Below are 22,554 nucleotides of genomic sequence, written 5' to 3' on the forward strand. Positions count from 1 at the left end.
CTGAGGTCTGCTAAAATAAATGCTGCAGCTCTTAAAGCATTTCACATTCATCAAGAAGCATTTCTGCTGATTATTTAAGATGCGGTGGATGAGTTGGATGTTAGTTAACGTCCTCCTGATTTTGTATTCTGTATACATCCAAAACATCCTCACAAACATCCTCTGTACATCAAAAACACAGAAGGCATGCACAGCCTGACCTTTGAACGCAGAGCTTTTTCCTGTTTATGTTGGCCAGGACCCTTAGAAAAACTATTTATTCTGTCATGAAGAAAAGTACCAAATAAGTTAACATCTGTGGGAGCTTGTGGAAGGCAGGTAGTGGAACTTGGCATGCTCTGCACGTCTGGAGGAGGCTGGGCCTTTCAGGAGATCATTCAGGCTTTTGTGTGATAGCATCTTATCATTGCAGCCACATGGCATCAGAATGAAATGACTGCTGCCACTCTATCAGAGAGCAAGTGCTGAAATCACATTTGCACAGCAGCTGTTCCTCATTTAATCTGAACAAGCAGGAGAGCAAAGTTCTGTATACGTCACTTCCCGCTGGATGATACCCAGCTGTAGGTTTTTGTGCAGTCTCCCTTTGAGTGACCTGGCTGATGGGGTGAAGTGCAAGCTCAGCAGGTTGGCAGATGGCCTGGCTGGGAGGGCAGGGCTGCTGTGCAGGGCATGGAGGGTCTTGGGGAGCCTCCTGGTATCGGCCAATGCCAAGTGTGAGGGCATGGAGGAAAGGTGGAGCGGAGACAGGTGCCTGCAGGGTTGGGCTGAGGTGCCTTCAGGTGCCTGAAAGGCAGCAGTGGAGGAGACCAGGCCAGGCTTCTGTCCAGTGCAGGGAGAAGTTGCAGCAAGAGAAATTGCAGCTGGTTGTATGGTGGGAAGAAAATCCCTCGTGAGAGTGCATGCAGCATGGAGCAGGGGTCCTGCCAGGCTGCAGCATCCCTTGGTTGGAGAGCCACCAGTGCCTGTCCCACTGAGGTCTGTTACTGCTGATAATTGTGACCACTCTACGAGAATGTTTATCACTGATGTGCTGAGTTTGTACTGATGGAGTAGTTCAGCTTATCACTGCAGATGTGTGTGCTGTTCTGTGGGAATGCGTGGCTTTAAAGCATTCTACATATAGAAATACATTATTTTAAATTAATTTTCGTGGATTGGGTGTATTGCTATGCTTCTATTTTAAGCTGTGCTGTCAGCTGGTATATTTCTAGAAATCAAAACCAATTCTACCGATTCAGAGGAGAGCAAAATGTTTTGTTTATGTGATGATCGAAATATACATCTCGTAGCAGTCTGGAGGGCAAAATGAAAGTACTGTTTATCCTTGGAAAGGGAGGTTTTCTTGTAATGCAGATCTGATTACTATTTGGTAAAGGCATCACGGCAGACTGTAGTTTATAATTATTTAAATAAATGGAGAAGTAAATCTGTATTTCAGCGATAACAAAATAACACATGGGAATACTGGTCAGACACCCCATCCTGTTTTCTGGGAAGAGCTCATTTTGATCCATCCCATTTAACACTGCTTGTACTTATAAAATAGTGCTTTTCCTACCACTGTTATACCAGAACCAGTTTGTAAATGAAGTAAGATACATCTGTCATAGCTAACATGTAATTCTGCACTGTTTCGAATTTTCTGTATTGAAAGATAAGTGATTGGTTTTGGCCAAGCTGGTACAGTTTGTCTTACATTTCTGGAACCACAAAAGTAGACGTACTGTATTTTGCATATCTGAATGAGGATGCATTAATTAAAAGTCACAAACTGTTAAAAGTCGTGGATCATTAACAACATTCTAAAGTTGAAGCAGAGAAGGGTTTCCCTCTGCAGAACAGGAGGAAGCTCTGCAAGCTTCAAGTGTCAGCATGATTTATGTGGGTTTAGATATTAATAGAAGGAGGAGATTGGGGAACTACACAGAGATAGGCAGATAATTTTGTTCAGTGCTACGCTGTGCCCTGGGTGCTGTGAGTTGGCCTCCAGATCTGAGCCAAGGGCTGCTGCTTTGGGGGGGTCTAGAAGGGCTCAAAGCTTTGGTTTTTCCAGGCTTTCTCCTGAGACTCGAGTCCTCTGCTGCCTGTTCCAGGGGCAGTGAGATCACAGAATCTCTGTGAGCTCTTTTCTACCTGCTCAGTTTGGAGATGGCTGGTTGGGTGTACAGGTCGCGTTCTGTGTGTTTTACCAGCTTGCATTGAGCGTCATTGGGTTGCATCATCTTTCCCCAGTTCTGATCAGGAAATGTTAAGTTTGACAAAACTTGAAATCTGCAGGCTTTGTCACCTCCCTATTTATCCTTTTTCCAGATCACCGAAGAATTCCTTTTAATGACCTTGCCCAGATACCAGCACAGCTCCATGTGAAACACTTCTGTGAAACCAGTAAGTAGTTAAAGCGGAAAAACTGAAGGGCAGAAATGACCTACAAGCAGGTCTTCACCTGTGCTTGAAAGCATGACGTAGTCAGGAACTTCAGTTGTATACTTCTCTAAGAAGATCCCTTGGACGTGTTTTCCATTGCAGTATTCATACTGACTGCTGTAAGGAGGAAAAAATCCCATCCCACTCATCTGTACGTTTTGTGTGCCTGTATGTTACTCCTTGAGCTGAGAGCTTTGCTTTGTTGTTGAAGAATCGAGATGTTCATTCTTTGGAAAACATTCCCCGCAGGTTCATCTTTCTGCAGCTCAAAGGGACTTTAAAAAAGGCACTGCCTTATCTAGGTGATGCGTGTTGGGAAGTCATTTAGTGAGCAAATTGCCAGATAATTGCATTGGTGGTAATTGCATCTTAAATTGATCTGCTCTTTAGAAAAATGCTGAAAATGAATGGTTCTTCATCTTGATATGAAAATATTGGTTCTATTAATTAGCGTACCGTGGAATAGGATTTTTTTTTTTTTCTGGAGGAAGATGCTTAAGCTGATCTGTTTTTATTTTTAGTTGATGCCTTCAGTTGGTTCCTTGGAATAATCGAATCTCTCTTTGTATCTGTGTGTGTGAGAGAGAACAAAGTGATAGGACGTCAGTCAGTGAAACAGCAAAAATTTTTCATAAAACAAAACTCTCGAGCATATCTCAGCATTTTGTGTAGCTCTGTCAACCCCTCTGTGGTCATACCTGCATTGCCACTGACAGCACCATTTTGCTGTTGAATCTGCAATGAGCAGCAAGGCTTTTGGATCAGCAACCTGACCAAGGCATGGCATCCACGAGACCCAGAGAAGCAAGGAGTTGGGCTTACTGCTTCATGCATGCTTCCATGCAGTTGCAAAGCTTTCATGGTAGTTTTGGGGATGACTGAAACCTTATTTTCAGGCGTGGTAGTGCTGTGTTTCATAAGATGTTTATAACTTGGTTTACTCTCCTTCCACAGATATGCTTTCTCTTTCCTTCTGAGTTGACCTACTCAGCCTGTGGAAAAAAGGTCCCTTGGAAGCCATTGCCTTTTGACTGTGTTGGGTTTTGTCAGGGAAGTGTTTTTTATGGCAGAGTAGAAGTGACGAGGCGAGTATGGGAAGCATCCAGAAATCGACTCAAGTTTAGTTTCCATCACGTTTCTTGGTAATTAGATTTATAAACTCTTTTTTAAATATTATTTTAAATCTTCACATCACTTATTCCTGCGATACAGAGAAAAAAATATGAGAGTGAAATGGGTGCAAAACCAGCTGGAGCCTGGAAGTGACTTACAACCCCATTGTTGTGTCTCTTTTCCCCATACAGTGATTATGGTTCTTTGGTGACCTTGCAGGAAATGTATGTGCCGTATTTGAGTATAAGGGAGAAGAATTTAGCGTGTGATTTCTTTTGAGAATTGCCCTGGTGCTGCTTCTGATAAGGGTAAGATAGGTCTTAGGAGACGGCTGGCTTGCATTAAGTTGTACATTAATGGCTTCAGCTGGAAAATAAGATCATAAGCACAAAATATGCATGCCACAGGGCAGGTTGCTGTACTGAATGTCTAATGTGATAGGAAAGAAAGGGATGTGCTTCAGACACATCTGCAGAGCTGCTCATAAACGTAGCCTGGTTCCATCACTGCAGAGTGCTGTGTGTGCAATCCCAGTAATTTGCTGTTGGAGACTGGGTGAAATAGGGACAAAAGCTGGTGGTTATGTCTCAGACACGGAGAGGTTCATCGTTCAGATTTAACGTTTCCATCCTCTTTTCTCCAAATGAGTTGTTTCCTTCATGTATGGGGAAAAACAAAAGCTGCTGGGGACACAATTTTGAATTTAAACTCATGCAGGTGAATTGCAGGAAGCCCAATTCATTATTACTATTATTTCTGGAGGGGGAGGAAGGGGATGAGCAATGTGAGCAGTTGCTAACTGAGTGTGAGGGAGTTGTGTCGTGGTTCTCCAAGCTAGGTATCCCCACAGAGCTGGGCAGCGGCACAGGGAAGAGGAGTTGGGAACAATTCTGCAATTCCCTTTCCTTTCTCTGTATGACCGTATGTAGAGTGGGATGTGGGGAGGACTGGATACTGAATATTTTGTTTCCTTCTATCACAAGTAGATGTCCTTTGTTGGATTAGTGGAATCAGAGAATGTCCCAAGTGGAATGGACTCATATGGATCATCTAGTCCAGCTCATTGTTTCCCAGTCTAGAGCTGAGTGTGCTCATTCTCAGGCTCTCAGTAGGGCTGCTCTGCTGAAAAAAGAGGGGATTTCAGTCTGCTGTACCTTCAGCCAGTGTTCAGTCTGCCTGGAATTCCCTTTTCCAGTCACAGGAGGAAAATGTTAATGGTTTAGGATGGCCACAGCCTCTTGTGTTGTTCCGTTGGATCCCTGGGATGAGCAGTTACCACATGCTACTCAGAAAGCAAATTTCCATGGCCAGGGTGAGGCTACACGAGTGTGCTGCCTATAAAAAAAGCTCACCCTTCCTTCGGCTGGTTTATTTGGAGAGAAGAGTTTGACACACAGCAGCGTTCAGGAGATCTGGCAAAATGGGTGCCATGGGGCAGCAGTGCTGGTTCTCGAGTGGTTCTGCCTTAGCTGCAAGACAGGTAAATAAAAGGAAAATAATTAAAAAAAAAAAAAAAATTCAGTTTGTAATTGAGGCAATGTATATGTGTTTGTAGATTTGTGCACTCTTTGGGACTTCGGAAGGGAGGTACAGATGTTGTGTGCCTACCATTCGTAACCACGGTGTAACAAATTACTCAAAATGCAAGATAAAAATTAAAAGAAAAAAAATCCAGGTAAAATATTAGCAGCAGAGTGTGTGTAAATGGTACTGCTTTCATTCTGAAGGTTTCTGACGTGCTATTTTAAACCTGCTTCATCAGAAAGTGTTATAAAAAGAAGAAAGATCGACTGCTGTTGTTTCATCTCTGGAGCTGGAAGTGTCATTTCAGTAATTTTGGGGTCGTTCTGTATCTGACAGACTTAAATGAAGTGTTTATGTTTCTGTAGCCTAAGGGAATCTCAGCTCATCTGCAGGTTTTACAGTTGCCTTATTAAAAAGTAGCTGTTTAATTAGCTGTGTCATCCTGGCAGTCTCTGTTTTTATGTCAGAAGTAATGGAAGCACACCATTCCAATCCATATAAACCCATCTCAATCCTTATAAAATGAGGCTTCCTGTGAAAGCTTCACCTTTTTCTTCATGCTTTATTTCATGGGCCGTGTGAAGTAAGGGAATTGAATGCGTAAGGAGGAGCTGGCCACCGAGCCTTGGGGATGTGGGATGGTTCTGCACCCAGCAGATGGCTTGGGTAGGCACGTGGTTGGGTCAGCTTCTTTCTTCAGAGATTGCCGTAATAAACATTGGGGCAAAAAAGGAAAGAATCTTATAAATAAATAAATAAATAAATTTCCTGTCCTTCAGAAAGCAGTGGGTTTTGGAATGGGAAGAACTTCCCTATGCCATTATTTCAATGGGTGCTGCCAAGGGGAAATGGATTTAAGTTGAAGGAGCGAAGATTGAGATTGGATATCAGGGGGAAGCTTTTACTATGAGAGCGGTGAGGTGCTGGAACAGCTGCCCAGAGAGGCTGTGGATGCCCCGTCCATCCCTGGAGGTGTTGAAGGCCAGGTAGGATGGGGCCCTGGGCAGCCTGGGCTGCTATGAAATGTGGATGTTAGTGGCTCTGCATGCAGCAGGGGGGTTTGATGATCCCTGAGGTCCCTTCCAACCCTGGCCATTCTATGATTCTATGAAGGGGAGAGTGTGCCCACCACCCATTCCCCCGTGCTGGGTTGCAAGTACTGCTTTTGCTGTTTTCTGCTTCTGTGTTTGTGGAAATAAAACTTGCAGACTGGGAATTGAGTGTCCTGTCCCAGTGCTGGATTCTTATTTTTAAATTAATAAACTTTTTTTTATTTCCAGAATAGAAATACAACTCTCTTTGATGGTACGTCCAGGATACAGTTTCAGTCCAAGATGTTATTCCCATAGTAACGACCCAGATTTGACCAGCAAGCATTTTCCACCAAAATGTATTTTTGGATGAAATAGCCCAACATCTCAAAACATAATGGTCATATCTCTGACTTGCTGTGCGTTTCACACCAAGAGGGTTCTCAACAGGACCGCTGTTGGTATATTCTGCTTGTGTTGTCTTTTACAGACCGCTGTCAAGGATTGATGGGAAAACACAATGACTCTTGTTTTAACCCTTTTCTTAAAGAAAAAAGCACTTATTTGTCTTGAATACAACTTGGAGAGTAAGGAAGAGAAATAAGTGCTTTAAGAAATCCTTACAAAGTCATGTTTTTGTGAGCTATAGCGAATTCTGCTACAAGTACTCAGAGAAGCACTCGCTTGTGATAAATGTATCCCAAGAGAATGTTCTGTATTATTACAGTTATTGTACTATTAATCATGGACAAGTCCTTTTCTTCTGTTCCTTAGTAAGTTTGAGTGTAACAGTTTTTAAAAATATGACTTCTTGAAAGGGATTTATAAAAATTGGAATGCTGACTGGCAGTGGATGTTCAGCCCTTTGTCAGGGGTTTAAAACCCACAGGTATGTGGATGCCCCATCCCTGGAGGGATTCAAGGCCAGGCTGGATGTGGCTCTGGGCAGCCTGGGCTGCTGGTTGGTGACCCTGCACATAACAGGAGGGTTGAAACTAAATGATCATTGTGGTCCTTTTCAACCCAGGCCTTTTTGTGATTCTATGGTTATGATTCTGTATCATATCAGCAGTAAAGCCAGCAGGAATTACAGATTTAAAACATGCTAAGTAATAAAATACCACTTTACTCTGCAGAACAAGTGACTGAATGCATACTGCTGTTGACACCAAATGTTTGGGTTGTTTGTTTGTAAACAGCAGGACTGAACACAGCAAAATTCCAGCTCACTCAGGCAATCTGTAGGAAAGCAGAAGCCGGGTTTTGCACCAAGCACTGCCTCTTGTCATACTGTGATTGGACTCAGTGATCTCTTGAGGTCACTTCCAGCACCTGCAATTCTGTGATTCCATGACTGATGCCAGCTCAATTTGTTGCATATTTGCACACTTTGTTGGTAATTGTCTATAACTGAGAAGAAGGGGGTTGTGCTAATGGGAACACCTGGGCAAGTTAAGTGCACGTGGCAAGGTCTGCTTGGGAGCAGTGGGGTTTCATATCCCAGTGCTTTGCAGTTGGTGTTCTGGAAAGCTCTGCCATCCCGACTGCAAGCCTCCATTTCTGCTTTGGAGGAGACACCTCATCACCTCTTGATTTATTTCTCATCGTGTTTTCTCAGTTACCATGCGTCTGCCAGTTCCTCTTCCTTCCATCTAAAGCGATGCTTTCATCCTTATTTTATTGCTTGAAATTTACTGCTTGAAATTATCTGCTAGTTAAATGCTACGCTGCAGTTTTTTGATTGAAGCTCAGCCCCTACCAACCTCTTGTCTCCTCTAGAAAAAAATCCAGAAGGACTTAGGAGGACTGTATCCATGAATAAATAATGGCAGAAGGTAGCCCTTCGCCCTCATCTGCTAACGCTGCCATGGGAAGTTCTCGCACGTTTGGTTGTTTTTCTCAAGTTGGTTTGACTTTGGTCCTGTGAAGTGGGGGTGCCAGAGCTCCCAGGGAGCCGTAAGAGGGAACAGAGCTGCCCTGGGTTCTGTGCTGGACTTTTCCTTTGGTGTGTCCTCATGTTTTTGCTTAACTGTGTGTGGTTGTGGCTGCATCTGAGAAACCATCTACTCCCACCCTGTGCCAGTTTTTCATTCTCTTGTTTTTCTCGTTGCTTTAGCTCAGTCTCTTTGAACCGTATGTGAAACCAAAGAGGTGGTGGTTGTTCAGAGCAATATGGCCAGCCAAAAAAGGGACCGTATTAAAAGGAAGGAAGAGGTGTCACGAACTGTGGAAAGCAAGAGCTTCCTGCGAAGGGTAAAAGCAGCTAGGAAAGATATTTCAGCTATTAGAAAACAGCTCATTGGGCTTTACTGTCAGGGTTGGCAGTGTTGGAGTGTGTGTTTGCTGTCAGCTTGGCTTGCAGGTGGAAACCTCAATGATTTCCAGCTGGCTGCTGTGTGCTGGCAGAGGGGCAGCAGCCCCAGAGCCTTCCCTTGGGCTGACTCAGCATTCGCTTCATTTCCGTGCCGGTGATTCCTTTTCCTTTAGCTCCTTTCGTGGCTTTTGTTACGTTTTTATCGTTTTATTTCCCCTTTGCCATATGTTGTACCCTGTGACTGGGAGGTCGGATGGGTGTCTGTCTCAGCAGGTACTGGCAGCACAGTTCCTGTTTGGGTGGAAAGGGAACATCCTCCAGCAGATGGTCAGCTCCTGTCTTCTGTGCCTTGTGCGCTGACACTGAAATGCTTCTGGTTGCCCTGAACTCAAGAAAAAGTGTTTTGAAAAGCTTTGAAGTTTGCTTATTGCTTTTTCAGCATTAATACCTTATTTACTTGGGATTCCTGTTGGAAATCTTCCCTCTTCTCATTGCACTGCCAGTGCGAGGTTTGCTGGATAACCGCAGCGCACGGTTTCGCACAACTTCAGCTGAATTGCTTTGACCTCTATTTTTCTTTAAAATATGAGCAGTAATGGAAGGGAAGCAGCTTTCTTCATTTTTATTCTTTGTCTGCTCAGCTCCCGTCGCATTCGTATCCAAAGGGTGTTTGCTGTCCGTTTGGCTGTTGGGTGGCAGATTGATGGAAGGGACACGTTGCTGCAAAGAGCTGCATGTGCAAAACAGCTCATTAGAAATATGTAATCAGGTTTGAGACGGGTAGTTATTCTCCAGATTACTCTGTTGGTATCGTATGGCTTCGCATTGTTGCGAAGGGGAAAGAACAAAATGAAAACACAGCTTGCTGGGGGCTTTTTGTTGCTTTTTAAAATCATCATTTTGAATTCTTTTGCTGTATGTGCCAGGACATACTTACACATTTAGACATTTTCAGGAGATATCGGTGAAGTTGTCGTTCTGATTTTCTTTCACTTAATAAAATGTCTGCTGAGCTGGTGTGAGTGCGTGGGACACGTTGTGGTAGGGATGCAGCAGGTACCTGCACTCTGCTGCCCTTTCCTAGTGCTGCCATTGAAGGGCATAGAAACGTGGCAGTGAATCACGTTCTACCCCTCTTCCCCGGGGAGTGAAGCATCCTTGCAGGTAGGAAACTGAAGTCTAACAAATAAAGGCATTTTAGTTTCATCTGTTTGGAGGTTTATGAAGTTGTCCCTGTCTGGTGAGAGCTCTCACTGCTCTGTGCTGTGAGGTCAGAGGCTGCTGCTCAGCATTGCTGCTGCCTGGGAGCCATGGGTTCGTGCCATGGCCCAGCTGTGTCTTCCAGAGCTCTGCTGGGAGAGCTCTATGGCAACCAAGGGAAATATGGGCCCTTGCTGGGAGAGCCAGAGAGCTCAAGTCTAGCAGCAGCCAAGAATTATTAGTAATATTAATATCTGATTAATATCTGAAAGTTCCTTGTCACTAATATCCAATGACAGTGGCCATTTCTCTTTTGAAAAGGTGCTTGCATCTGCACCGATGGACCAGTAATGATAAAACCAACAAAACACAGAAGGAATGCAGCATTGGTTACACTTACAAAGCTAATAAGTGCAAGGTTAAAAGGTATAAAAATGCTGCTCCGATCTTCAGTTCTGTACGTTGACCCATTTGAGCGTGTGTAAGGCTTCAAGTTGCACCAGGGGAGGTTCAGGTTGGGCATCAGGAAACATTTCTTCATAGGAATAGTGGTGGTAGGTGGACAGTTGGACTGGATGGTCTTGGAGGTCTGTTCCAACCTTGGTGATTCTGTGATTCTGAGGACATGCAAAAACCCAACAGAACACCTTGAATTCCATAATGGAACTTTGACTTGCAGTCTTTTCTTCGTATTTTAAGATACTGGAAGAAGTGGCCATTCATCCATACGTTTTCTTCAGTGAGAAACGTGTTCTTAATACTGAGTTCCTCTGCTGCTCCTCGGGGCATCGGTTCACTCTGGTTCTTTATGCATAGAATCTGCAAAATTAGTTGTATGTCAGGAAGTTACTGAATTATTAAAACTATTGAAAAAAACCTTAAAGAAGATGTAAATAAAAAATGTAAATTTGATAATTAGAAAAGCAGTGTGCTGTTAATTCAGAGCATGTTTTGCACTAAATTTACATTTCATGTCCTCTTTAGCTAAGAAACCGAACTATTTAAGAAAATACCATATGATATTACATATGGCATTTTAATCACGCCTGTTTTACTTAGCTTTTGCTGAAGCACTAAATGCAAAATGTAGAATTTCAAAGCAGCCTTACCATTTCCAATTAAAAGCTGGGTTAGCTCATCAGTCTCCACCAGCAGGGAGCCAGGTGTCCGTGCAGTCAGTGGCTCTGGTTGGCATCCAGTGCTGCTTTTCTCTTTGATCTGGTTTGGGACATCTGCCTTATTAAGCACTGGTTGAAGGGAAGATGAGTGATTTTCCATGTGCAATTCTCAGTGAGTTGGCTATATTCAGGCTGCTGGCTGTGGCAGTGCATCTGCAGACTGTGATGTATGAAGACTTTGTTCAACTTATCTATTACTAAGTTAGCGTTAAGCATTTTAATATTTTACTCTTTTGAAAGTGATTTTTTTTTTCTTCAAATTATAGCACTGCTTCTCTGAGTTGTTGGTATTTGAATGTATCTCTGGCTTTAGGCAGACCACTGGAGAATTTTTGGTTGAAAGCCTAAATCTATCAGTATTGAGGTTCTTAAAGGCAGCGAAAGTTTCCTGATTAAAAATTTCCTCAGTACAGAGGTACCAAACTCCACATTTACAATACGGGATGGTTACCCTTTCCCAACTCTTCTTTATTCAAAGACCTGCTGCCCTGAGAGGCTGTGGATGCCCCATCCCTTGTTCAAGGCCAGGTTGGATGGCATCCTGAGCAGCTTGGTCTGATTTTAAATGTGGAGGTTGGTGGCCCTGCGTGCAGTTGGGGGGTTGGAGCTTCGTGATCCCTGAGGTCCCTTCCAACCCAAGCCATTCTATGATTCTGTGTGGTGTTCTGCTCATGCTTAAGGTATTTAGAAGTGAATATGAACCAGTTTTAAATTGTAGGTGTGGACACTCATCTATGGAAAAACCTCTTTTCTCATAGGAACTTTAGAGTTGGAGGGAGTTTATTGAAATATTTCTACCTTCTGCATCACCTGCACTTCTACTGTAGTGTGTAAATCCAATTTCCAAGATTAACTAGGAATTCAGGGGGATAATGAACAGTTTTTATTTGGAAAAGACATAAGAATGTCTTTTGGTAATTGCAATCCTAGAATTGTCTGTTTTGGGAGAAGTATTTTGGTCCAGTACATCTGTCTTCCCTGAGGTGGAGAACTTGGAGTTTGCAATGAAGAGCTGATCTCTCTTCCTTTCCTCCCACTATTGGCGTTTGAGAACTGCAGTGGCTTTCCTCTGTTTATGCACAGAAGAAATATCGTGCTTGGTTAGGTCAGCTCCATTTCCTTCCTGAGAATGGGGATGGCTTTTCTGACTGTACAGATAGGACAAGAATTATCTATACATCGTTTCAGTCAAACATACGATTTTAAACATTCTCATCACCACTGTGAGATTAGGGATTAAGTTGCCAGAATTGCAGAGTAAACAGCTGCTCCAAATGCATGCTGGCAATGGATACCTGAAAGTGGAGAACCACGTGTTTCAGGTTTGCTGTGCTGTGGTTTGACTGAGTGCTGCATAACCCGTGTCTGTTGCGTAGCTGCAGAGGTTCAGCCTTGGCTGTTCCCCAGTATGTAAGCAGATAAAAAGTTCTGTTTTCTTGTCCAAAGTCAGTACAGCCGAACCCTACCTGGTGTTGCTGTATGCAGTCCTGTGTGTTAACAGCTCCCTGTTGTTAATGGATAGAGAAGAACCTCTGTCTGCACTTGTAAAGGAGAATTACCTCGTGATCGCTGTGATCTTGGGTTGTGCTGCATCTGCTCAGGGCTCCGAGGGCGTTTAACAAGTGTGTTGAGCTGCGTTTCAGACTTCACTCGAGTGTTTGAAGTAATTTTTTTTTTTTTCAAAGAACAGTTCCTGAGTTAACATCAAAATGGAACATTTTTAGATCTTTTTGGACGTATTGGAGAATGCTCTGTGAATTTGCCACTAAGTCCTCCTAAGTATTCCGGATTATCGTATTACCCATGAGCCTATATTAAACATGCATCTAAAACAGCCCCCACTAATACTTAAAGCTATTTTAAATGCTGCGGGCTTAAATTTCAAGGGCTTTGCTGAGTTGGCTTGAAGAATTTCAATAAATATGAATTGGCTGTTCTAGCTTAAATGGCTGGGAAAACAGTGATGTGAATGGATTGTAATCCCTTGGTTAACAAGAGTGGAGCAGAAAAGTATTACAGGCTTACCACTTCCATTGCCATAAGCATGCATGTGGAAAGCAAAGACTTCCATTAAGTACCTGTTGCACGTAGGCAGTGCCTGCTTTGGGGTATGTCTAATTGCATTCCAACAGATAACGCTCCCAGATGAAAACGTCTGCTAATTTTGTCAAGTTATTCACAATGAAAATAGCTAAACAGCTTACATGCGGTCACAGTTAAGGTGACTGTATTAGAGGATGCCAAGCCTCCTGCTCTGCTCTGAGTGCTGATGGATTGCCTTGGTGCCATGCTTTTCTGGTTTGGGTGATGCCTTCCCCTACTGCCAAATAAAGAACTGCTTGCTTTCAGGTGAGCAGGATGTTTCATGTTGATTAAAGGAATGAGAGGTGATAGGAGTATACAAAGAGAAGGAAAAGACCTGAAAGTCTTAGAAATGACTGTTCCTGCCTCACGGCTGTGTTCTTTGACAGTTATTTATATATAAACACTGCTTGTTTTGCGTGTAGTTTTCATTTTTGTGAAGAACTGAGCCACAGATCTGTGCTGTGAGATCCGTGTATGACATGTAAGCGTCCTGCTTTTTCCATGGCCGTGGTAAAGCCCAAGTAACTCACATCAAGATTCACATCTTTAGTGCTCTACATTTTGCAGCTGTTCCGTTTGGGATTCCGTTTGATTTCTTTGGGGTGGATTTTTGTTTGTGTATTTGAGCGACGAATCCTTTTGATAAATAGCGAAGTACTGAAAGTGATAAATGTTGCTTGGAAGGGTGGCTTTGCTGAGATGCTGGGAGTTATCACTGCTCACTGGAGTTCTGAGTAAAGGAAAAAGTTGTGCACTGCGCGTCACAGGTGTGCATCCAGAAGAAGGGTCTGGGCCTCCCTTGAGGGCATAGGTGTGCACATCTTGCTGCTCAGCATTCCAAGCCAACAGGATGTAAGTACCCATGAAGGAAAATAAAAAGTCAGATCGAAGGGGGCCATCGCACACCCACCCGCTTCTCTGGATTGACTGGGGCTGGCAGCGTGGGGAACTGGTGGGATTGCCGTCTCTGGAGGTGTTCAAGAGCAGTGGAGATGTGACAGTGAGGGAGGTGGGCAGCGGGCACGGTGAGGGTGGGCTGGGGGATCTGAGAGGTCTTTGCAACCCTAATGACCCTGTGGTTCCATTTAGGGAGTAGGAGTAGGTTGGGGATCTCAGAGGGCTTTTCCAGCCTGAAGGCTTCTGTGATGGTATGAAATGGATGGGTTGAGAAGTGTCCAGGGACACTGGAGGAGCAGCCCAGCGATGAGGGCTGGGGCTGATGCCATGTGCTTACACAGGCTTTTCGTGGGAAGGGTTTTTTTGACCCACACCAGCTGTTAATGTAGGTGAGAATATGCCTTGCTTAAATGTTTTTGCTGCAGATAATACTTATTTATCCCAGTAAGCTCAAGCTGTTTTGACACTTCTGTAATTATAACCACAGTGGAGAGAGAGCTTATTTTCTAACTATAGTGGTGATATTTAATTTATAATTCTCTCCTCGTGTTTGGGGCAAGAAAAGCTCAATTTGTGTTCGGGTTTCTGAAGTGGTGAATGTGACTGTGGAGTGTGTAGGCAGCGATGAAACTAATTTGTGGCTGTGGAGGCTGTGCATACATTTTATATACTTAACACTGTTCTCCTGTGCTACTGAAATATTGTGAGGATGAACTGAAGCTGGGGAGCTGTGGGCTTGGCTTCATGGGCAGCGAGGTGGCCTGGACAAGGGTGGGGACGTGCCCCCATCTACTCAAATCTGCAGCTGCGCCTCTCTTTTGGAGTTCAGCCTTTGCACAGCCAGCGTCGTGCAAGCTTGGCTTCAGTGCTGCGTTGTGCATTGGTATTTTAGGCATAGCTTTCTAAAACAGCAGCACTTGCAGAGATGGCTGTCACTTAAAATTTGGCCACGTGCATATGCAAATGCTCATTGTGCTCATTTTGTGTAAATCAAATTGGGATCTTCAGCAGTGTTTAATGCCTGCCAGCAGAAGGGGTGCGTGCAGTGTGCTGTGTCTGCTATGGAGCTGGGAGTGGGAGCTGCAGGAGGACAGCAGTATTAGGCTGCAGGAGCAGCTATTACACAGCAGGCCTTCAAGCCCCTCCAGGAGCACCTTTGTTTTTATTATTATTGCTATTTAAATCTCTTGGATGGAGTGGTCTGGCAGTGTAGCGGAATTGCAGTCACACCAAGATGAAGGTAAATGTGTGGGTACCTATAGGCTGGCCGTGCTGTCAGTGCTTATAACTTCTTCTTCACCTTTTCCTTCGTGGATGTGTGCCTTTCAGACGATTTGCATCTTCTGACACAGTTTTGTCCTTTCTGGGTGCGTCGTACAGTGCGCTGTCATGGCAATAGGAAGCATTAAATGGGCAAAAGTCAGCGTAGCGTATGAATCAACGCTTTTGGAAGAAGGCCTAAACCAGGTTGTTTTCTCTGACTATGCAGACAACTGAAGTCTAGGGAAGGCTCTGCAGTTATCTTGCATATTTATGAGGACGCAGCCTGCTTTTGCTAAAGCAAATGTGCAATGTGGGACTTGCACAGCCGTGAAGCTGCAGGCGCCTAATGCTGCAGATTTTGTTTGTGAAATCCCATAAATATGTGCTCGTTTTCATATATATTTTTTTAAGCAGCGATGAGCAGTCTTGCTGATTTGTCCTTACGGTTTTCAAAAAGAATCTTACTACAGAAGTTGCAATGTTATTAGTTTGTCATCAACACCACAGTTGACCGGAAAACTTATTTCTGTAGTACAGACCGTTCTGTACGTGGCACCGAAGACAGAAAGATCCTGATAGAAACCTTTAGACCAACATCAAACAACAAAGTGACTGAGGTGTCTGTGGGTGATGTCCCAAAAGCTGCAGCAGCTCTGCCAGGGATGTTGGTGCAGTTGGGGTGAGCAGCACGTGTGTTGGAAGGGAAGCCCTGACCTACATACATGTTTATTTCAGAGCTATTGCCTTATAGAGAGGCCTTTAAATCAAAGCCATCTTCATTGCAGTGCTCAGCCTCAGGAGGGCCTTGGTGATTTTTTAGAGATTACAGGGTCTGATAAAATTTGCATGGACTTCTCTTCCTTTATTACACAGTTTTTTTTATCGTCTTTAATTCTCTTGCTATTTATCATTGTCTTTTCTGTTAGCGTGCATGTGGGTACAGAACCAATTTAAGGAGTGCTCTGTAGCAGTTTTACCTCATTTTCACCACTTTCTTTTATATTTCAGAGGAGAACATTTTCCATGTGGATCAGTTCAAATGTTTTTTAAGGCTCTGGGAAATTTAGATTATTTTTTTCCTGCTAACGAGTGCAATTGATAACTATATACTGTGAAGAGTGAAGTCTTTTTCTGTCTTTCTCACGTTTGCAAGTCGCATCTCTGGCATGCTAAAGAGGCTGCAGACATGCACCCTGGTAGGTACACAGAGCACATACCCAGCATTCGTGGAGGGCACCTTAAGGAGAAGTGTTTTAAAGAAGTGGTGGCAATTGAGGACGGGCAGAGCACTGACTGGTGCGTGCCTGTGTTCCCTCTGCAGAATGGCAGTGTGAAAATGCACTGTGCTGGCTGAGGGCTCTGCTCCTGTGTGGCTCAGGTGTTCCCAGCCATCACTTTCCTGTGTCTCAGTAATGCAGTGGGTGTCTCTTGAATGTTCTTTCCTCCTTCTTTTAGGGGTGGGTGATAGAATCTTGGTTTAAAGAGCTGTAATGAGTGGACTGAGGGGGTGTCAGGGCCCAGCAGGAGGACGCCAACTGGCAGTCTCACAGGCACCCTGCTTTTGTAGCTTGGAAGCAGGATATCTTGTTTTTTTCCCCCCCTCTTTTAAGACCAAATTGAGTAGAAAGGAGCAGAGGACTGGTCCGTGAAGAAACTTTGTCATGGGGTATCTTATAATAGAATCACCAAGGTTGGAAAAGACCTCCAAGACCATCCAGTCCAACCGTCCACCTGCCACCAGTATTCCCCACTAAACCACGCGTCTCAGTACAACATCAAATGTTCCTTGAACACCTTCTTGGTTGGTGACTCCACCACTCTCTGGGCAGTAGTGCATTCCAGCACCTGACTGCTCTTTTGGAGAAATTTCTCCTGCCTTCCAACCTGAATCTGTCCTGGTGCAAGTTGAGGCCATTCCTTCAACTCCTATCACTAATTATGTGGGAGTTTATCTGTCATTGTACAGGTTAATGGAGTAGAGGCGTATATCTGGGAGCATATGTTTTGTCCTTTCACTTTAAGAAGAAAAAGTAAAAGCAGAGCAATTAACAGCAGTTATTTAAGGAAAGATTTCTGTTTACTTGCATAAGAAATCATGAACTTCAGGTGATTCTCCAGCACTCGCAGCACACTACATAGCTTATGTTTTACTGCTCTGCTTTGTCTCTGCTTAATTACTGCCTACTTAAGCTCTTGTAGATAAGAGATGGAGGCTGTTGGAAATTGGTGTGTGGGATGCTCAGATGCTGCTGCTGTGTTTTTGGATGGAAAGGAGGTGGGGATGTGTGGGGAGGTGGGGATGTATCGGAAGCTGCTTTGGGTCCGATGGTGACCCACATGCTGTTTGCTGCAAGCTGTTACTAAAGACAGGTGTAAATCAGGCTTTTCAAGAGCCAAGGACAGGAGCACCCGGGAGATGCTTGGAGTAACCAGTTGTCCATGCTTTGTGCTGTGGGAGCTCTTCCCCACTTGCACGGTTAGGGAAATGTAAGGCTGGGTGGAAGTCATCTCTGTTTTCAGAGTGAATTGTTGGTGTTCGAAAAAGTTAAGAAATGAGAAGTTTAAATAGTGATCCAGTAATGAAATTTAGGTTTCCACTCGGAAGAAAAAAGTGGAATCCAGTTGACGTTAGGTAGAAGTTAAGGAGGAAGAGTTATCTGTGTGGCTCTTGATGGCATGAAGACCTGGGGATTTGAAATGGCACAAATTGTCCTTTGTGCATGTGAGTGAATTTCTGATTTAACTCCCTGGCCTAGTGCTGTTGAGAAAGGGCTCCTTAGGAGTTTTGCACCACCTCAGTGCTTAGCCTGCTTATGGCCTCATAGAGCAGAAACACAGGTGTCTGTTTTTCCCTAAAAATATGTTTTAAATGCTTGTTAAAATGCTGTAAGCTTATATCCATCGGTCAGATTGGTCCTGCAAACAAGCTTGCTGGATGTCCTGCATCCCTCCTTGTGAGCAGTGGCACAAAGAAATATGTCTGAAGCAGGTTTCTGAATCACTGGGGAAACAGCTTTGGGGTAGTATTTGCTGTTTTGGTAGGACCTCAGTGTAAGGTGTGGGTTTGGAAGGCATTTCCTTGTTTTGATGCTGCGTTTCTCTTTTGGTAATACCTAGCAGGGTAATGGGAAGAACCTCATTCTGTTCAGAAGATAAATTCACTTTTTCCCCCCACCCTGCCCTTTGCACAGGACACTGCACCTCTACCCAGGGCAGGTGTGCAGCAGCAGCTTCCTCATGGGCTGCTTTGTGTGGCAGTCAGAGGGTTGGGGTCAGTGCACTGGGGTCAGACAGCTCAGTGCTGGCTGCCTTGTCTCTTATGCCACCAAGTACTAAAGCATTGCAGGGCTATAAAGCTGAGATGGGGCTGAGTGGGAGTACTCTTAAAGGTTCTTACTGTATTTAATAAACTCATTTTAAAACGTATGGAAACTTAGCAGTGTATATTTAAGAGTGCCTGACAGTGTGGTGTATTTCTGGACCCAATGTCTTGTCCCTTCTCCGAGCTGCCTGTCTCTCGGCCCCATCATGCAGACTCTTTGCTAACAGGACAGACAGCTGCTCCTGCCCCTGGCTGCCCTCTGAGTCTTCTAAAGGCAATTAGTGAGCAGTGTGCTGCGTGGTATGGATGCCTCTGTGCAGGAAACAAGGTAACAGCGCTTTGCTGAAGCATTGCACAACCTATTGAAATGTTGTGGTGATGCTTACTTGAACTGGGTTACCTGCATAAACAGAGCAACCCCATTGATGCATTGCAGTCCTGTGCCATTTCCTTGCATAGCCATATGCTTAGGGGAGGGGAAGTGCTGCATCAGCAGTGCCCTGGGTGCTTCTCAGCAGCTGCTCCTACGGGGGTCAGCTGGGGGGTTGGGGGGGGTTAATGTGGCACAGCACTGGGGTTTTGCATCAAGTGGTGATGTGGCAGGGAGGAGGAGAAGCTCCTGCAGCACAGGACCCTTCTGCTGCAGCATTGCAGAGCTGCATGCCCCTGCCACTGTCTGTCTGGTGGCGTTCCCACTCTGCAGCGGTATTTGGCTCTTGAGTTAACTTTTATTTCTTGTTCCTCTTTTATGATACAAATTCTTCTTTTTAGGACTAGAGCAAAGAATAATGTCCTTCCTTCCCGAGGAAAGCTTAACTTGTCCTGAGAAGTGATTCCTGCACTTCAGTGCTTGTGTCCCCGAGCACAGCACACAAACTAAGCTGCAGGCTTGGCTCTTGGGTTTTACATTTCAAACATCTCAGAGGCTTGCTAGTTTAGTTTGAATTGTAGATGCATGGTTCTGTTTATTTTTTGAGGCTCTAGTCTGTAGAAAACTTGAGCATCCCCAGGTATTTGCATTGGGGATGATCTCTCTGGGAGAAATGGCCTATTAGTGGGCAAAGGACTTAGTAACAGATGAGAAATTCAAATGTGTTTAATGTCCCAAAGCCTGATTTTTAAATCAAGGCTGCTGCTATTTGTCATAAATTAAGCTATATAAAGTAAATACATCTGCTATCTTGGGGAATGGCGCAGGGAAAGAGAAATACTGAACGCTGCCTGCAGCTGCCCCGGTGCCAAGGGAGCAGCCCAGCCATCGCTGTGACTTAGAACAGGGGAGCTGGAGGACCCCAAGCTACTGCCTGTCCCCATTGCAGCTGTCTGTCCTCGTTACAGCTGTGTCTTTCACGTAAATAATTGGAGGAGCAGGTTTGCTACATGCCCAGCCAGCACCTAACTACAGCAACAGCTGTTGGATGAATCCCTGTGCACGCTGCTGCCTTGTTAAGGTACGGCAGCAGTCACAAAACAGGTGTTAGGTGGAATTGTCTGGATCACAAGTTCAACATCTGGCACAGCTTGCTCCATTGGCTTTGTCACCACTCCTTATGCATCTCAATTGACAGACAGTGCTGCTGGTTGGTGGAGAGTGTTGGTGTTGGGGTCTGAGCAGTGAGTGCTGCATCCAGCCTGCTGGGCACCACTGGGGAACCTTCCTGCATCCCTGCTGCACCTGGAGGTCTGCATTTGCTGGATGAGACATTGAGTCACCGAGTTATCACTTTTTAATGGGAGCTGAGAAGAGTGCATCTGGAGAGGGGCAACGAAGCTGTGCAGGTTGTGGAGCAGAATCCTGTGGGGAACCTGGGGAGGAGGAGGCTCAGGTTTGGCCTCACTGCTCTTCCAGGTAACAGCAATAGGATGAGAGGTCATTCATTCCTTCATTTATTTTTGTCTTGTGAAGCCAACCCGTGAGATTTTCAAGCCCTTCTGGGCTCGATAGTTCTAAGCCATAAAGTTGACCCCTAACTTTTTCTGTAATGTTTTCTTGATGCATTATGAGTGAGGTCTCAAGTATGCAGACATGGTGTTCTCCTTATCTGGCCTCTTTGAATATGCAGACTGAGCATATACTTTTGCTTTTGGTTTGTTTTTCTTTCTTCCTCCTCTCCCTTCCTCCAAAATAAGATACCTTGCTGTTGAAACACAAGGGTTTAATCTGGCCATTGTGCTGCATATAATTCTCCCATACACGTTTTCCATTGTATGTAATTAGTTTCAGTTCTCAAGGACTGATTTTAAATATTCATATGGATCTAGTACAAGGGAGCATCTGTATGATGATATGTTTTCTGCATCTGAAGAATAAAAGGACCACTGGGATGGAACAAAAGGCAACTTCTCAAGTTAATTGTAAGATTTTATTGGTGTTTCACTCCGCTGCTCCAGGGTTTCTTCTGTGAATCGATTGCACGCTGCCTAATTTATGTATGAACTCTGTCTGAAAGACATTGCAAATTGATTTGCTGACAACGCGTGGGGAAAGGTGACCCTAATTTGTCACTTCAGTCTCTTGTACAGGCCTATAGGGAAGAAAGAGATACTAGAAGTTGCAGAAATGTAAATGCAAATTTTTGTGCTTGCTGCAAGGGGTCTGCATGTGTATTCAGTAAAGCATAATGAATTTGGGGTGGTGGGTAGCAACTGCTTAGTGTTATAGAAGGTGTTAATGAGACTTTAGAATGAGTCAAGGTGTTTATTCTTCAGTATTGTTCCTGTAAGATTTTGTACAGACATCCAACCTTTGTTGGCTAGTGTTGCGTGTTTGCTTGGTGCTCTGAAGAGGCCGGTCCTTTCCTTCTCCGTGTTTCTGTGCTCATGAGCTTACTGCTCTCATGAGCTTGCAGGTAAAACGGTAAGTATTCAAATCAGAGCCTTGCTGCAGAGATATTTATTTATCTAAAATTAGACCCAGAAGGATAGACAGTGAATATTGATGCAGCAAGAGACACGCATGTGGATATGGAATGGGGCTGTGAAATGGCTGTGGAGCAGACTGAATGGAAGACAGCATCTACTGTTTAAAATAAACCAAAAAAATAATGTTTTTTCTTCTACTTTCACTGCTGTATTTTCCCATGCTTGCATCTCAATTCAGAACTCCATGGCAGGGCCCTGCTGTGGGTACAGGGCTGTTCTGGTACTGACAGCACTGTTGGCCAGGGTTACAACTGCTTCTCACCCTGGGGCTGCCCGGGTTTTCACTTGAAAACTCGTTATCTGGATGTGGGTTGTGCCGTGCTGAGCATCTCAAAACTTGAACCGCTCTCTTGGGGTTTGGCCTCTAGAGGGTAGAGAACTTCTAGTTAGGTAGCAGAGGAAATGATGGCACAAGTGATGCCTCGGGTTTTATAAACCTTCTCTGTTAAAAATAAGATGAGGCCTTTCCTCCCATGCTATCTTTGGGTAGGTTTGCTCCAAAAGCTGAGGTTATTGAAATGTTCATCAGAATGCTGGTAGAATGCTCTCTTGTGCAAGCAAACGCAGGACAAGGGAGGGCTGGCTCTTGGCTTTTCTGTATATAAAATTGCTCTTGGTGAGGCGTTTCTGTATGAGCCCAGCGTGGTGCTTAGCTCAGTAAAAGCCAGACCTGCACTGCAGAAACCACTGTTGTGGCTGAGCATGTCACCAGCAAGGAGATGGTGCTAGTGGTGCTGCAGAAAGGGAACAAATCCAAGCAGTCGGAGTGAGAAAGTTGCAATAAGCTGGGTATCTGGATATCACACTGCTTACAGAAGCTGTGAACACCTCAGATGGCTGATCCAGCTTTCCTCTGCTTGGGAAGTTTTTCTCCAGCTGTTACGGTGCTTTGCCTGGGTGCAGGCACTGCTGTGGTGATGGTGAGCAGGGGAGGGTCCTGGCTGGCTGCTAGGGTGTGCTCAGGGGATGCGCTGATGGCGTGGAGGTCTGCGAGTTGGCTGCAGAGCCCCTGCAGTTGTAGTGCAGGGGAGCACGGCCTGTTTTGGAGCTGGCAGCATTGGAGCATCTGTGCTGAATTGCTGCTTGGGGGGAAGCACGGCAAATTCCTGCTCAGGAGAGGAACAGCGTCTCTCCCTGTGTCTGAAAAGAGAAGAAGTGACTTCTTGTGAAGTTTCTGGTTTCTGAGAGACTTCTGTTTTTGCAGAGTTGACGTTGCTCGGCTCCTTTGCAGCCTCACAAAACACCTGTAGGCTTTTTGCTGTAGGTACCGCTGAGAGA

The 22,554-nt window shown here is 44.7% G+C and overlaps 1 protein-coding gene across 6 annotated transcripts in view; it reads left to right on the forward strand.

Annotated features, from left to right (window-relative positions):
- Positions 1-22,554, forward strand: part of PTPRE (protein tyrosine phosphatase receptor type E) — a 78,790-nt gene that overhangs the window by 19,010 nt on the left and 37,226 nt on the right. For 2 of the 6 annotated variants that reach the window (XM_085229414.1, XM_085229415.1), the window contains exon 2: positions 2,314-2,388. The exons of the other annotated variants lie outside the window; for them this stretch is intronic. The gene's annotated coding sequence lies outside the window, so the exon portion shown is untranslated. The remainder of the gene's footprint in view (positions 1-2,313; positions 2,389-22,554) is intronic. 6 annotated transcript variants of the gene reach the window in all.

This window comes from Meleagris gallopavo, chromosome 8 (assembly GCF_905368555.1).
Source record: "Meleagris gallopavo chromosome 8, MGAL_WU_HG_1.1, whole genome shotgun sequence".
Lineage (NCBI taxonomy): Eukaryota > Metazoa > Chordata > Aves > Galliformes > Phasianidae > Meleagris > Meleagris gallopavo.